Source organism: Protopterus annectens, chromosome 6.part1 (assembly GCF_019279795.1).
Source record: "Protopterus annectens isolate FY-2018-M chromosome 6.part1, PAN1.0, whole genome shotgun sequence".
NCBI classification, from domain to species: Eukaryota; Metazoa; Chordata; order Ceratodontiformes; family Protopteridae; genus Protopterus; species Protopterus annectens.
In genome coordinates this window covers 68,590,518-68,605,334 of record NC_056738.1, presented here as the reverse complement: position 1 = coordinate 68,605,334, position 14,817 = coordinate 68,590,518, and the positions used below count along the sequence as shown (strand labels likewise).

Sequence of the window (14,817 nt, the reverse complement as noted above, 5' to 3'; positions counted from 1 at the left end):
AAACACATCTATAGAACATAGTATATTCAGCATATTAAGATCATCAACGGAACATTCAGCATTGTTTTACAGTGTATATGTATGTACTCCCATTGTTATTTTAGCTCACAGACAGCAAATGAGACATATGCATATTTGATAAAAACAGTTAAATTAACTTGAAACTTGCAACTAAGAGACTACAATAGCAAAAGTGTGAGAATTTTGAGATACTTGTTTGATATAACTGCATGAGGAGGGAACTTTAGGGGTTGGGATAAGGACAGGACTGTTTTATTGATAAGGTACAATTTCATTGGGATTGTAAATTATACATGGGATAAGTTCCAGAGTAAGAAGGAGTCTAAATGGGCTGTTACAATTGCAGGATCATTTTCTTGAGAAGTATTTCTTCAAATAGATTTTAAATAGTAGATAAGTTTAGATAGTTCTGATATCTGTTGTAATCAAGTTCCTCTGTTTAGCAGCATATACAAAGTATAAACTATCACCGTTATCATTTTTATATTTTTGAGTGACTACTAGGTCTAGATATAGTGAGAACAGTTCTTTATGGGGAATGTTCCACTTCAATAACTGGCTGGTGACAAAGCATCTGTCTGGAATTTCAGGATATTGTGGGCAGTCTTAATATGAACATAGACTAGTAGATTAGAAACTCCAGCCAATTAATGAAGTCCAAGACAGCAATGTGGTTGGTTAATGTAATTAGTTGCAAACTTAGTGATTTAGTTATAGGATTGCTCCAGTTCGGCTAGCTGAGGGAATTGTACATTAGTGAAAATTGATGTGGCATATAAGGGACTAGGAAGTAGATATGTCTGAGCTATAGTCTTGCATACATATCCTATTAGAAAAGGATTTACTTTACAAAGAACTATTAGTTTACATACACATGCAGTAATACATACTGTACGTATTTAATATATATGCAATAACATGTTGTGCACTGGGATGTGCCTTGAACAAATGTTGCCACACACACACTGACTGCTTTGAGGCATAAGACCAATGAGTGAATTTCATGAAAGCCTGGTTCTGAAGCAATATGCTGGGCTTTGTACTCAGAATATATGTCATTGAGCAGGAGTACTGAAGCTTACCAAAAAAAGAGTTTATTGAAATCACCAGAGTTACTGTAACAGTAAATCATAACATGTTCACCCACCTTATTTGTGTGTTCTCTTGGACAGAAATTGAAAAAGCACCAGCATAACCCCTGCAAGAAACAAAGGTTGGCCTTAATATGGATAGGTACTGATATACAGTAGTTAGGGGATGAGGTTCCCTGATTCATCTCATTTTGTTTCATGTTGTCTTCAGCTGTTCAACAAACACACTACCTTACGAGCATATAGGTAGTAGTGCCCTGCTATTGTCCCTCTGGCAGTCTGTCAAAGTTCAGAACTCCTCCCACTGCTTGTCTTTGAGTGAGAAGGACCAATCACCTGGCAGGACCAGGACAGATCTTTACACGCAGACAGAAACCTTTCAGTATTCTTGTGCCACAGTCAGAAAAAGATCTTTTGGGATATTGATTCTCTCTCTGGATGCTATCAGCTGAAGAACTCTGATAATAAATTCATTTTGGGTTTTATTTCCTTCCTCTGCCTTTTTTATCAGTGATTGAATAGTGTATTCTACTGTTTAGGTTATGTTTTCTTGTATAAAATATGCATATACTATTAGCGTGATGTCTCTTACATTATAAAACTTATACTGTTTATATGAAAGCTTTTCTGAGATTTGTGTGATTTTCAACCCTTTTAAAGCATTTTATGGCTGTTTCTGCTTGTTTAACTGAGTTTCTGCACTAAGGCCATTTTAGTGCAGTTCCTCTCATTACCTCATACTGCTAGAACCACCAATAATTCATGGCTGTTATTTCTGTTGATTAAGAGCTTCTTTGGAAAGTTTTGACAGCAAAATATGCTGTTTTTTGCAATTTTTTTCTTTGGGGCTATGATTATTTGAGGTCTTTGAGCACATTTACATTTTAAATGATTTTTTTGTTTAAATCACATTTGAGCAGTATTTCGCTTGGGAAAGATTTCTGACAGAAAATTTTCTGAAGTTTATATTTAATTCATTGTCTAAGGATTGGATTAATTATTCTTGATGTGATTGCATAGATTTACAACTTTATAAACAAATGTCTTGTTTAAATCTTGATGTTGGAGCTATTTTTTATTTGACATTTCTAACAGGAATTTTAAGTAATATACTTAATTCCTGGTCTGAGGCTATTTTATGTTGTTTCTATTTATGTTTAAGCTAAAAATATCCTTTATTTAAGCAATAACCGACGATGTGGTGTGGTATATTGAAGATTTACCCATGGTTAGTGTGGTTTAATCATGAGGGTGAAGCCAGAGTGATTAAATAAAGCCAACTGTGGGCACATTTCAATATACCACAACCACGGAGTTGGTTATTGCTATTATACAATTAAATTATTTTTTAAAAAAAAATACCTACTTTTCTTAAATAATGTCTTTGTATAACGGTGCATTACTGTTCTTCCTCTGGTTGTAGTACACTGCTTCCTTGTTTTGATGTACTGAGCATGTGTATGGGACTTGCGTCCCACACATACCCAGTACATCAATGCTTTGAAACGGAAGCAATGGAGAAAAGAAAGTCACCATTGCTCCATTTTTTTCCTTTCTTTTTTTTTTTATTTGTTAAAAAAATGTTTTGAGCACTTTATACCAATGGAAAAAAGTCCGGGCGACCAGACCTTTTTCCATTGGTATATTGTGGGATTTACAACGGGCACGCTGGCCAATCAGTGTGCACATTTTGGAATATTAATGGGGGTCATTTTCTAATTATTTATATGGGGGGGGTTGTGTGAAGTGATTATTGTGCTTTGTGCTGGGTCACTGAAATTGCTGTCTTTTTTCCACAGTACAGTATTCAGTGTAGTTTCACAACAGAAATAGTCATTAGTTTGCTACTTTGTGGGATTTTGTCTGTTTTGTACTGGGTTGACCATGCAACCAGTACTTGGTATTGATCTGGCTAGGTTGGTTCTGGATTCAGGTTGGGTCTCCCCCCACCATCATTACCATCTTCCCCATTTGCACCTAAAAATAAAAGAATAAATCAAAATATATGCCACAGCCTATGGCTTGTGACTCTGTAGTAGCCTTAACTCCAGGCAACTATTGGACCACTCGCTTTCTGTTACCTCCAGGCCTCCTGGTGTGGTCGTAGTATCATATGTGTGTGTGATACAAGTGTCAGACACATCCTCTGGGCTGTACCATTGCCTTTTTCAGGTGTGGGAGAACTAAACCCTTTAGGTGCAGAAGAAGTCAGGGGTGCAGAATCTGTCGCCAATATTGATACTCCCCCCCCCCCCCAGGGATTCTCCCATTTATGTACTATATCCTAAAAAAGAGACAAAAGACACTTCATGTGGTGGGGTAGTAGTCTCTGACTAATTTCCCACCTGAGATGGTGGCTTTGGATATAACTATGGCTCAGGCAGTTGGTTACAGAGAGTATACCTGGGTTATAGTAACCTTGATGCTTCTGCTCTCAGTCAGCTGCTAAGAATCCTCTTTTTGAATGAAGGAGATTCTGTGTCTGAGTACATTGACCTGTCTATACCAGATCAGTTGCTTTCCTCTTATGACAAATTGATACAGGTACCCAAATGGAGGTTTCTTTTCCCCTCCTTTGATTCCCAGCATTGGGAGTTGTCTTCCAGAAAGCTTGTAGTTCTCCTCTATTCAGTGAGGCTTTACCTAAGGAAGAGTTTTAAAAATTTAAGGTTGCTCTGCCTTGCCTGGCTTCCAAGCCCTTTTGTCTGTGGACCCTGCTTCTGGTCCCCAGTGACATTTTTTAACTAGAAGACCATTTCTTCTTTTTACGCAGTCCCTCTAGATTAACTAGGCAAGTGGCTATAATCTCAGGGAGAGAGGCTGAGGCAGTCCAGCACAGTAGATTTTTAAGTCTTTAACTGCCAGTGTTTTATGTGGAAGTTTGTGTTGAGATGCATGTACAGTTTAGAAGACTTTGCTGCATCACTGGCTGCAGAGCAAAAGGTCTATTTTAAAAATTCATGTCCAATGTTTTTCAGGTGTCAAAACATGCTGTGAAAAGTACCTTGGAGTGGGCTGATACTTTTTCTAAAAATGCAGCAGTGTTAGCACTGATTATGAGGTATACTCGGTTACATTCACATTTTTTTCTGATGAATTAAAAAAAGTAAGATTATAACTGCACTTTGTTTTTATTAAGACCATAAGCAAACTTATATTTATATAAAAGAAAAATTATATTAACATGTTCCCAGTTACAAACATTATACATCGCATAAATACTTTTGTATAATTATCATCAATCCAATATTATGTAAATTGCTTGATTTCCTGCCTTCCCCTTAAACCTCACCTTTTTTCTATGTTATTTGCTCCAAATCTTTTCTAAAGATTCCACTTCCAGTTCTTTTAGCTCTGTTACAGTATTCAATGTTTCAAATACAGTTGGTTTAGACTTTATTTCCATTTTCTAGGGATTGTTTTTTTTTTTTTTGGTAGCTACCAGAATTAAACTTAACAAGGCTTTACCTATGTCTAGGCAGTTCAGATGCTGCATCCCTGCTCAAAAAATAAATAAATAAATAATTTCTTTGGATATACCCATTTGGTCACCCAGTATTTCTGACAGAGTACTCTGTAGGGAATTTTTAAAGTCGACAATTCTTTACACTCCCAAAACATGTTCCCAGTTACCTCTTTCTTCCCCATCACACCTTCAACATTTGCCATCTACATGAGGGGAAAAAAATGTTGGATTCTGCTTAGGGTATACAAATACCATTACAAACACTTCTAAGCAAAAATTCTAAATCTTTTAGGCTTTGTTTGATATTTGGGGGGGCATACATATGCCCTCCCTTTGTTTCCTTGTGAATTGCTTATCCAGTCTCTCTTGCCAATCTTTTTCTAACCTCCTCTGATTGATTCCTATGGTTCCCATGCAATATTTTGTATGACATACTAATTATTCCTTTTTTAACAGCAGCTACTGTTCTACAGTCAACTAAAACTCTATCAGAGCAGGTCTGTTGCTTAGGATTCCCCTATCCCTTTCTCCTTGCTTGTACTCTTATCAGTTCCTGATAGGGAAGGCAGTCTGTAGCCTGCAGTCCAAATGTCTTCTTGGCCTCCTCCTAATCTCTTACCTTTTCCTCTCTAGTTATTTGCTCCCAATACCTTGGCTCTTTTGCCAGTTTCTCCAGTAAATGTTCAGCCCACTCTTGGATATTCTCTTTTCCCCTAATTGCAGTCATTCCCATAGGCAAAACCTCCTTTTTCCATTCTCATGCTGGCATAGTTCTTAGAATACTTTCTGCTACTTTATGAATATAAAGGATCACATCCAAAATCCCACTCTCTCCTTATTTCTTGAATTTCCCCTGCTTCATTGTCATCCCTTTCCACTTTGAATTATAGCTTTCTGCTTGTGTTGTATATATAAACCTTAACCATGTAGCTCTAAAATAACCCTTCGCATCAGGTAATACTAAACCACCTTGTTCTATTGGAATGATCAACTTATCCCACCTGACTCTTGCCCTGTTCCCCTCTCAGATAAAATCCTTCAATGCTTTATTAATTAGTGTCCACAATGTCTCCTCTGGTTGATACAAATATGCCTGACATATATAAAACTAAAGGGACTAAAAACATTTTCACTGCTTGTTTCTTGTTATCCATATGAATTAACAAGTGCTTCCAGTTTCTCAGTTTTTGTATTATCTTTTATTTAGTCTCTTCCCATGTATCTTTAGCTGACATAACAGAATACATTTTAATCCATGCCTCTAAATACTTCATTTTATCATGTCCCCATAAATGTAGGTATTGCTGAACAAGTTCAAATGTGGGTACATAGTTTACAGCCATAGCGTTTGTTTTATCTTCATTAATTTTATATCCTGAAAATACTTGAAGCTGTCTGAAAATGTTCCACAACACTGAGATGTCTTTTTTCTGATTTTAACAGGTACAAAATAATATAATTTGGAAATAAAGCTTTTCTTGATTACCATACCAATTATATCCTTGCTTTTCTGAGTCCCTTATTTTTTTTTTTTGCCAGTGGCTGTAAATATAATGCCAGTAACAAAGGGGAGATAGAACACCCCTACCTGGTCCCTCTGTTCAGACACAATTTATCAGAGAGGAACCTTCTCAGTTTAATTTTGCCTCTGATCACTCATATATCCTCCTGATTTAACCTTAAAATTGCACCAGGGGATGCAGATGCTTCCACTGCCCTACTCATAAAATCACAGCTTATGCTGTTGAATGCTTTCTCTGCATCAAGACCCACCAACAAAATAATTCTTATGTTCTGCTTCCCTCTGGATCATCATTATTTTGTTATTGTCAAATGTTTGCCCCATCCACAAAAACACATTGATCTGTATCTATCAGTTTTGACAACAACTTTGCCATCCTTTTAGCTGTTATAAACATAAACACTTTATAATCATGGTTTAAAATTGAAATAGGCCTATATGAAGCTGGGTGATGGATCTTTACTGTCTTTAGGTATTAAAGCCACTACAGCTTTCTTCCAGGATGCTGGTGTTAACCTTCCTTTTAAAACACTGTTAAACAAAGCCCTCCAGATGTTTATCACTTTCTTCCCTCCTGGCTTCCAAACTTTCACAGAAATACCATATATTCCTGGGGACTTTCCTCTTCATTGGTTATACATCTCCATTCCCATCTCATCTCCTCCAATCGCAACTGCTAATAATGGAGCCTCATCTTCCTCCAGCCCTGGCATATCCAATTCCTCCATAGACATTTCCACTTGTACTTTTTATTGATTTCCGCACTTTTCTGCTTTATACAGATTTTCATAAAATGTATGAAATATTTCCAATACCTCTACAGAATCTCAGGTCACCTTCCTGTCATAGGCTCCCCAAGCTTGGTAACAACCCCCTCCACTGCCGGAGCCATTGTGTCAAAAGTTCTTGTGCTTTGGAGTTATCATCAAAAAACAGTCGCTCAACAGCAATCCCTCCAAACCTATGTATACCTTCCAGGTACTCCCCTACTTTCCCTTCAGCAGCTTGTAACTATACAACACCTAGTGCTGTGAGACCCCCTTCACTCTGCAATACTCCAGCCCTGCCAGTCCCTCTACACAATTCTTGATACATCCCATACGTCCCAACCATATTTCTTTTTCTTTTATTTTTACCTTATTTGTAAACTGCACTTTGGTTTTATCCCACCCTGTAGCTACATTTTCAGAAGAAATTTCTGTTTTTCTAATAACTCTCACACACGTTGACTGCTTTGAAATCAGAACTCCCTACATATCTAGCTATGCAATCTAGAGGACACAGTACTTAACACAAGTCTGAGTAGATGTGGAAGCACCAGTGTCTCATTTTTAATTTAGTTATTATTGGTGCATGATTGGAAGTAGTTATTAGATACATATCAAAACTTTCAATGAAATGCACATGTTCCTGTGAAATAGAATTTCTGTCTAGCCTAGACCAGTTTTTATACCTTGGGGAATAATATGTATAACCTCTCTAAACTCCTACTAATGAATTCACATCTTCCGTAACAAATATGTTTATAAATTTCTTCAAAAGAATCTAACCTCTTGTGTTATATTTTCCCTTCTAGCCCCCCCAGATACATCCTCAATGTTGAAAACCAAATTTCTGTCCCTACCTATAAGTAATAGTCCATGCTGAAAGCTGATTATTTCTCTCAGAATTTTCTTAAGCTCCATTGTAGCAGTTTTTGGTGGAATGTAAATACATAGGCTCATATGTGTATACTAGGCTATCAACCACTAGGGCCCTTATAAGACTAGCTGTGCAACCCAAATATGACCCCAAATTTGATTTATATAGGTGGTGATTTACTGACTGCCACTGTCCATTAGAGTCATAGGAGCCATACCCATCCATTGGTCCAATTTGCGCTTAAAAAGGAATAAGGAGGCACTCTGCTTCACATGGATGAGGAGCTTGTTTCAGAAAATGGGAATTCTCTTAGAAACATAACTGTCTGTCCAACATGTCCTGTTTATGTCACAAGTAAAATATAGGTCTTTTAATGTAGTAGTTCTGATACTGTTTGCTTTTCGGATGTGCAAAAGGTTCATCAAAACAGGGTCCAGGGATGCCCTGTATGCCAGGCAAAGATCACCTCTCAGAAGTCTCTATGATTCCGAGTAAAGAGACAGGTCTTTCTCAACACAGAAAATTGTGTTTACTCCCTGTATTTATTTTGTAAGGAACCTTTGTGGAGGTTCCATTTGCTACATGTGTCTGGTCAAGTACATACTGAAGCGGGCATTATACTCTATGATGGGTCTGATGAGGGCTGAGTAGAGTGGTATATCTATACAGGAAGAGTGCCAATATCTATACAGGAAGAATGCAGAGTCCCTGTAATCACAACTACGCAGGTAAAAGCTGCACTCTCTAAAGCCAAAAACACAGCATCCATGGGGACCGGACAACATCCCAGGCTGTGTTTTACATGAACTTCAGAACGAACTGGCTCCCAACCTAAGCACCATGTTCAATAATAGCCTTGCATCAGGCTTTGTGCCCACTGAATGGCGCACAGCAACAGTTATCCCACTCCACAAAGGAGGAGCCACCACTGATATTGGGAACTATCACCCTATTAGCCTGACGAGCCTGGTCTGCAAGGTCATGGAATGTATCATCATGGAATTCATAAACAAAGACATTGGTAACCTCCAAACTCTGGATCCCACCCAGTTCGGGTTTGTGAAAGGCAGATCATGCCTCCTGAACCTGATCGACTATTTTGAGGCAGTCACCAAAGCCGTAGATAAGGGTAAGGTGGTTCACACAGCCTATCTTGACCTCGCCAAGGCTTTTGACACCATCCCCCATTCTGGAATTATAGCTAAACTCGCTAAACTAGGTATAAATCCCTATGTCACAAGATGGGTTGCCAACTGGCTCACTGACAGAACCCACACTGTAAAAATTGCAGACTCCAAATCTGACCTCAAATCAGTAACAAGTGGAGTACCACAAGGTTCAGTCGTGGGACCTCTCCTGTTTGGTATCTGCTTCTCTGAAGTACAGGCTAACACAGAAGGCCTCTGGCTAATGAAGTTCACAGATGACTGCAAACTAGCAGCCAGAGTCAAGTCCCCAAATGATGTGGACATCCTACAAAAGGGCCTCACTGAGACAGATGCCTGGTCATGGTCTCAAGCTCAATGCCAAAAAGTGCAATGTCATCCACTTTGGTAAAAACTATGTACCCATGTACTACCACATAGGCAGCAATCTACTTAACACCGAATGTGTGATAAGAGACCTTGGGACCCAGGTGGACAGTAGTCTCTCTTTGATAGTCACATCACCACAGTAGTCAGGAAGTCCTTCTACATGGCACACCTCATCATAAAAGGGTTCTCATCCAGGAAGAAAGAGGTCATTGTTCCCCTCTACTTGACACTCATTAGACCCATTATAGAGTACAATGCCCCTTTTGGAATGTACCTCACAAGACATCTGCAGCAGCTGGAAAGGCCACAGAAGTACCTCACAAAGAGGATTACTGGCCTCAAACAAATGCCCTACACTGACTGTCTCAAAAAACTCCAACTTTACTCCGTAGCATATCGCCTACTCCAAGGTGACCTCTGCCTAACATATAAAGCTATGTCAAATCCAGAGCTGTTGGACATGCTACACCTAAAGAAATCCCAATCCCTCCGAGCTACATGCTCTAGGGACCTAAACCTTGTCACCACAATAAACAGGACATGCTGGAGGAATAGATTCCTGTCCCAGAGACTTCCCATACTCTGGAACAGGCTACCCATCTATGTCAAGCAAAGTTCTTCATTAGCACTCTTCAAGAAAAATCTTGATGAGTGGATGGGAAATACGAAATACACCTCGGGGATCACTTCTGTGTCTCTGCTCGACAGTGGCACAGAAAAATAACTTTCTTGGGTGGCGTAAGCCAGGGAAACTTGTTGGCAAGGCTTACGTAGGCCCTTGGGCCGATAGCCTAGCACCTACCTATGAACCTATATATATATATATATATATATATATACATACATACATACACACGCACACACATATATATGTTTATTAAATTAAGCGACTGCACACTTAATACTAAAAATCTACAATCAATACACAACTTCACAATCCACTAATATGCACTAGAACCAAGTAAGAACAGATAGAGTCAGCGTTTTTGTTCACATTTAATTGAACTTCTTCAGAAACAGTAAATATACCACTACCTACAGACTCATTTTAAATAACAGTCAACCAATCAATATCATATGTATATGTATATATACTTCAAAAGTGACCTTAACTAGAAAAGCAAAACCAACAGAAATTATTTTGCTGATCATGGAAGGAATACTCCAAGCCTGAGATATGCCGTATAAGTTTTATTACATAGGATTATAAATTTTGAGCACTGTCGTCAGTAAGGTATTACATTCAAACTTCTTCAGAAAACGAGTTACCTGTAAAAATTGTTGACTTATAGATTGTAGTTAAAGATGAGTGTAGATGTCACTTCCTATTGGCTCCATTTAAGGGCACTTTTGATGTCTAGGTTTCGCTTGAGGCCAGAGAATGTGTCTGCCCTGTTGAAAATCTGCCACTTAAGTTCTTGTGTGTGTGTGTGTGTGTGTGTGTGTGTGTGTGTGTGTGTGTGTGTGTGTGTGTGTGTGTGTGTGTGTGTGTGTGTGTGTGTGTGTGTGTGTGTGTGTGTGTGTGTGTGTGTGTGTGTGTGTGTGTGTGTGTGTGTGTATGTGTGTGTGTAGGCTCATAAGAAGTTACTAGTCTTCTGGCCCTTGAGCCTGATATAATAGATAAAGAAAATAGCTTAGACTTTAAGCATCCGGTAAGTGGGATTATATACAAGTTTAATCTCATGGCAACATGCATTTCAACTAATGTGATATATTTAGCTACATGCACGTCTTGCCAATGTTTTTACGTAGGTAAGACTACGAGAAGATTAAAAGACCGTATCATTGAGCATAAGTCTGAGATACTGAGAGGGAATGATAGGAATGCCCTATACAGGCATATATCCTTATGTGGCAATCAACACAAGTTTAGATTTCGAGTTATTGATAGAGTGTGTGTATCCATTGGGGGGGGGGGCGACATTAACAACTTATTAGATTTAAAAGAATTTGAATGGATTTTAAGACTTTCAGCTGACAAGATGCCTGGTTTGAATGTTGCTGTCACACTAAAGCCTATATTAGTGAAATTACAACATTCAGTACTGAAATAATCGTATTTTAAAGTTTATGTATATATTTTTTAAACACAAATTTTTATCACATGATCTTTGGCTGCTGGTCATGTGCTTTGTTGGCTTCTATTTAAATGTTTGATTTTATTTGTAACCTGCATGAGTATTGATAAAGGGTTTGTACCTGAAAGCTTTGCTATTAAACGGGTGTGTTTCAGCGTATTCTGGTGTTTGTTTATCGCTTATTTCTATCGTTGGCAGCTGGTTGGACTATTCCTTTACAAGTCTAGCCATGTTAATCCCAATTATCCTCATTTTTTTTTTTTGGGTAGTTCGCATAATGAATTTATGAACAGAGGAGGTCTGTAATCAACAGCGGCTACCCCTGTGCATGATGGACATGGGTGCCACCCAGGGGGCAAATTTGTGGTCTCCCATCCAATTATCTAGTTTGCAATTGAAAAGCTCAGTTTTACGTCAATAGCGATTCTAATCCAGAGAAGGGCAGTCTCCGGGAGAAGTATCTGTCTCTCCAGCATTATGTATTAACGTTACAAGCACTAGGTTGAGATTCCTAGAGTGATATCTGTGTGTGTGTGTGTGTGTGTGTGTGTGTGTGTGTGTGTGTGTGTGTGTGTGTGTGTGTGTGTGTGTATATACATATATATATATATATATATATATATATATATATATATATAAAATCTATATGAATTTGTATCATTTCACTGAAAGACCATTTCACTGACACCCATTTCACTGAGACCAAATCACCTAAAGTTCATTTCACCTAAAACTCATTTCACCTAACTATATACATACAGAGAGAAAGAGAGAGTTATGTGTATATGTGTGTGTGTGTGTGTGTGTGTGTGTGTGTGTGTGTGTGTGTGTGTGTATATATATATATATATATATATATATATATATATATATATATATATATATATATATATATATATATATATATATATATATATATATATATATATATATATAGGGTTTATATCATAACTGTGAAACTGCACAACATCGAATGGCATTATATCAAATCTGAAACCTCGAACGCTGACAATATCGAAGCCCCGGAACATCGAATTCTTACCCAGGGCAAAAATTCGGTGGGCCGTTCCATGGCTTCGCTATTTCCTCCACTGTGATGCAATCTTGGAGTTGGTATATTTAAGTAGGGGGAGTGTGGGGGGCACACGTTGGTGGGTGTGGGGGGTGAAGCCCCCTACATTAGACATAGTTTTTGGTGTGCTTGTGTTGTGTGTGTGTGTTTCTCGGAACAGCAAATCTTTTCCCTGGGAAAAAATTTGCTGTTCTGAGCTTTCGATGTTATCACATTTCGAACTTCTAAGTTTGAGCTTATGGTGTTTGATATTTTGGAAGTTCGATTATGTGATATAAACCCTATATATATATATATATATATATATATATATATATATATATATATATGGATTCATATAATTTCACTGACACCCATTTCACTGAGACCAACTCACCTAAAGTTCATTTCACCTGAAACTCGTTTCACTGACAAGTAGTACTCTATGGCAAGTCAAAGGTATATGTCCTTTTCTCCACTGTAGTGCGATCTTGGTATTAGTATATACAGTTGGAGGGGGGCGGACACCGGGCCCCCCGACCTAGCTGGGTTTCTCCAAATAATGTAAAACAAAACCAGGCAACTTAAAATCAAATTAAGTGGAGGACTACGCCCACCACACCAGTAAATCACATCACCAAGCCGCACGGAGGCAAACTTTTTTTCCCTCAACCCACCCCAATCTGGAACCCACCCAAGCCATCGAGATGAGCCAAAGAAATCATCACATCAAGTATATAATTCTGACACATGAACAGTGCACACTGCACTGAACACTGAAATGCTATTTCAGCAAAAAAAAAAAAAAGTAAAACAAACAAAAAAAACACCACATTAAAAAAAAAAAAAAAAAAGTAAACTGCTGCTAGCAAACAACTTTATAATGTCATTGTTTCATCTACAAATAAAGTGACTGTGACTGTCTTTGAGAATAAGAATGCCTTTTTGCATTTGCAAAAACATAAGCTTACAACAATAATAATAGGAATGGATATAGCAATGGACTACAAACTCATAGTTACTTTACTGGTATCCAAAAAAAAAGGAGCATCCATCCCCCCCTTACAACACAAGTACAGTATCAGCATCATCTACCTACTGTGGGAGAGAGACCCCAGCCTTCAGCATCAAAATATAGCCCCAAACATTCAGTGAATTCAGTTCTCACCACAGCTCTCAACCTCTTAGCAAAAACACCAGGACAAAGCCAGTAATGGGCAGGACAAAGCCCCAAACATATTCAGTGACCCGCTCCTTTTAGCAAGCTCACCTTTAGATGAAAATAATGATGGAAATAATAACAGGGGAATACAGGTCCAAAGACACCAATATCCACAAAATACACTTTTAATTTTTGTAAATCCACTTTGACATTCTAAAGAAAAGAAAGTCTGATATTCAAATAAAATAAATTTCATTTTACATTTATTTTATTTAACCAGGAAAGAGTCTGAAGGAAAAACAAAAGCTAATTTTAGCCAGAGGAAACAACCAGAGTCCAGACCAGTCCAGACACACACACAAACACTCACAAACTAAATGCCACACACACCACACACTCCTCAAAACTAACTCACACACATACACCTCTCACTCCACACTAAATGCACCACACACACCTCACTCTGAACTAAATGCCACACACACACCTCCACCTCTCCACCACCACACACAACACTCACCTCTCAAATCCACCACACACACACCTCTCTCACTCTGAACACCACACACACTCACTCTGAAATCCACACACACACACACCTCTCACACACCCCACACCACACACACACTCTGAAATCCACACACACACCTCTCACTCTGAAATCCCACACATCCCACACACCTCTCCTCACACTGAAATCCCACACACACACACACACACCACACAATCACACACACACACACTCTCACTCTGAAATCCCACACACACACACCTCACACACACACACACACACACACCACCACTCACTCTCACACACACACACTAGTATAGTTAATAGAATCATGCATCATAAGCATGTTATTTCAATATTTTAGTATAGTAGTATGAAAGCTTCACTAGTGAAGTCATATATAAAATAAAATGCACTCTGAAGCGTTTTGTCATAATGGTGGTGGTTGTCTTCAAACACAAGTAAAAAAATTCTGACTTATTTTTTTTTCATCTTTTTTTTATCTAAACAAGTTCTCTAATCAGTTATTTGTCTTGTTGTAAGTGTATGTGTTGTCAAGACTGTTTCAAGGATGAAAAAAAAAACACCTTGTGGACTTGTTTTGGACAAAACAAAAAACATGCTGAGATGAAAACCAAACCAGTAAATATGCTTTTTTTGAGCAGGCTGGAAACAACTGTTGAGTTGAGATCTATTTCTCTTCTCTAAAATAAATCAGAAATTAAATTAAAGTTCCATT

The 14,817-nt window shown here is 38.2% G+C and overlaps 1 protein-coding gene across 2 annotated transcripts in view; it reads left to right on the top strand.

Annotated features, from left to right (window-relative positions):
• CFAP210 (cilia and flagella associated protein 210) overlaps positions 1 to 14,817 on the top strand; it is a 570,861-nt gene that overhangs the window by 433,815 nt on the left and 122,229 nt on the right. The gene's annotated exons all lie outside the window — the stretch shown is intronic.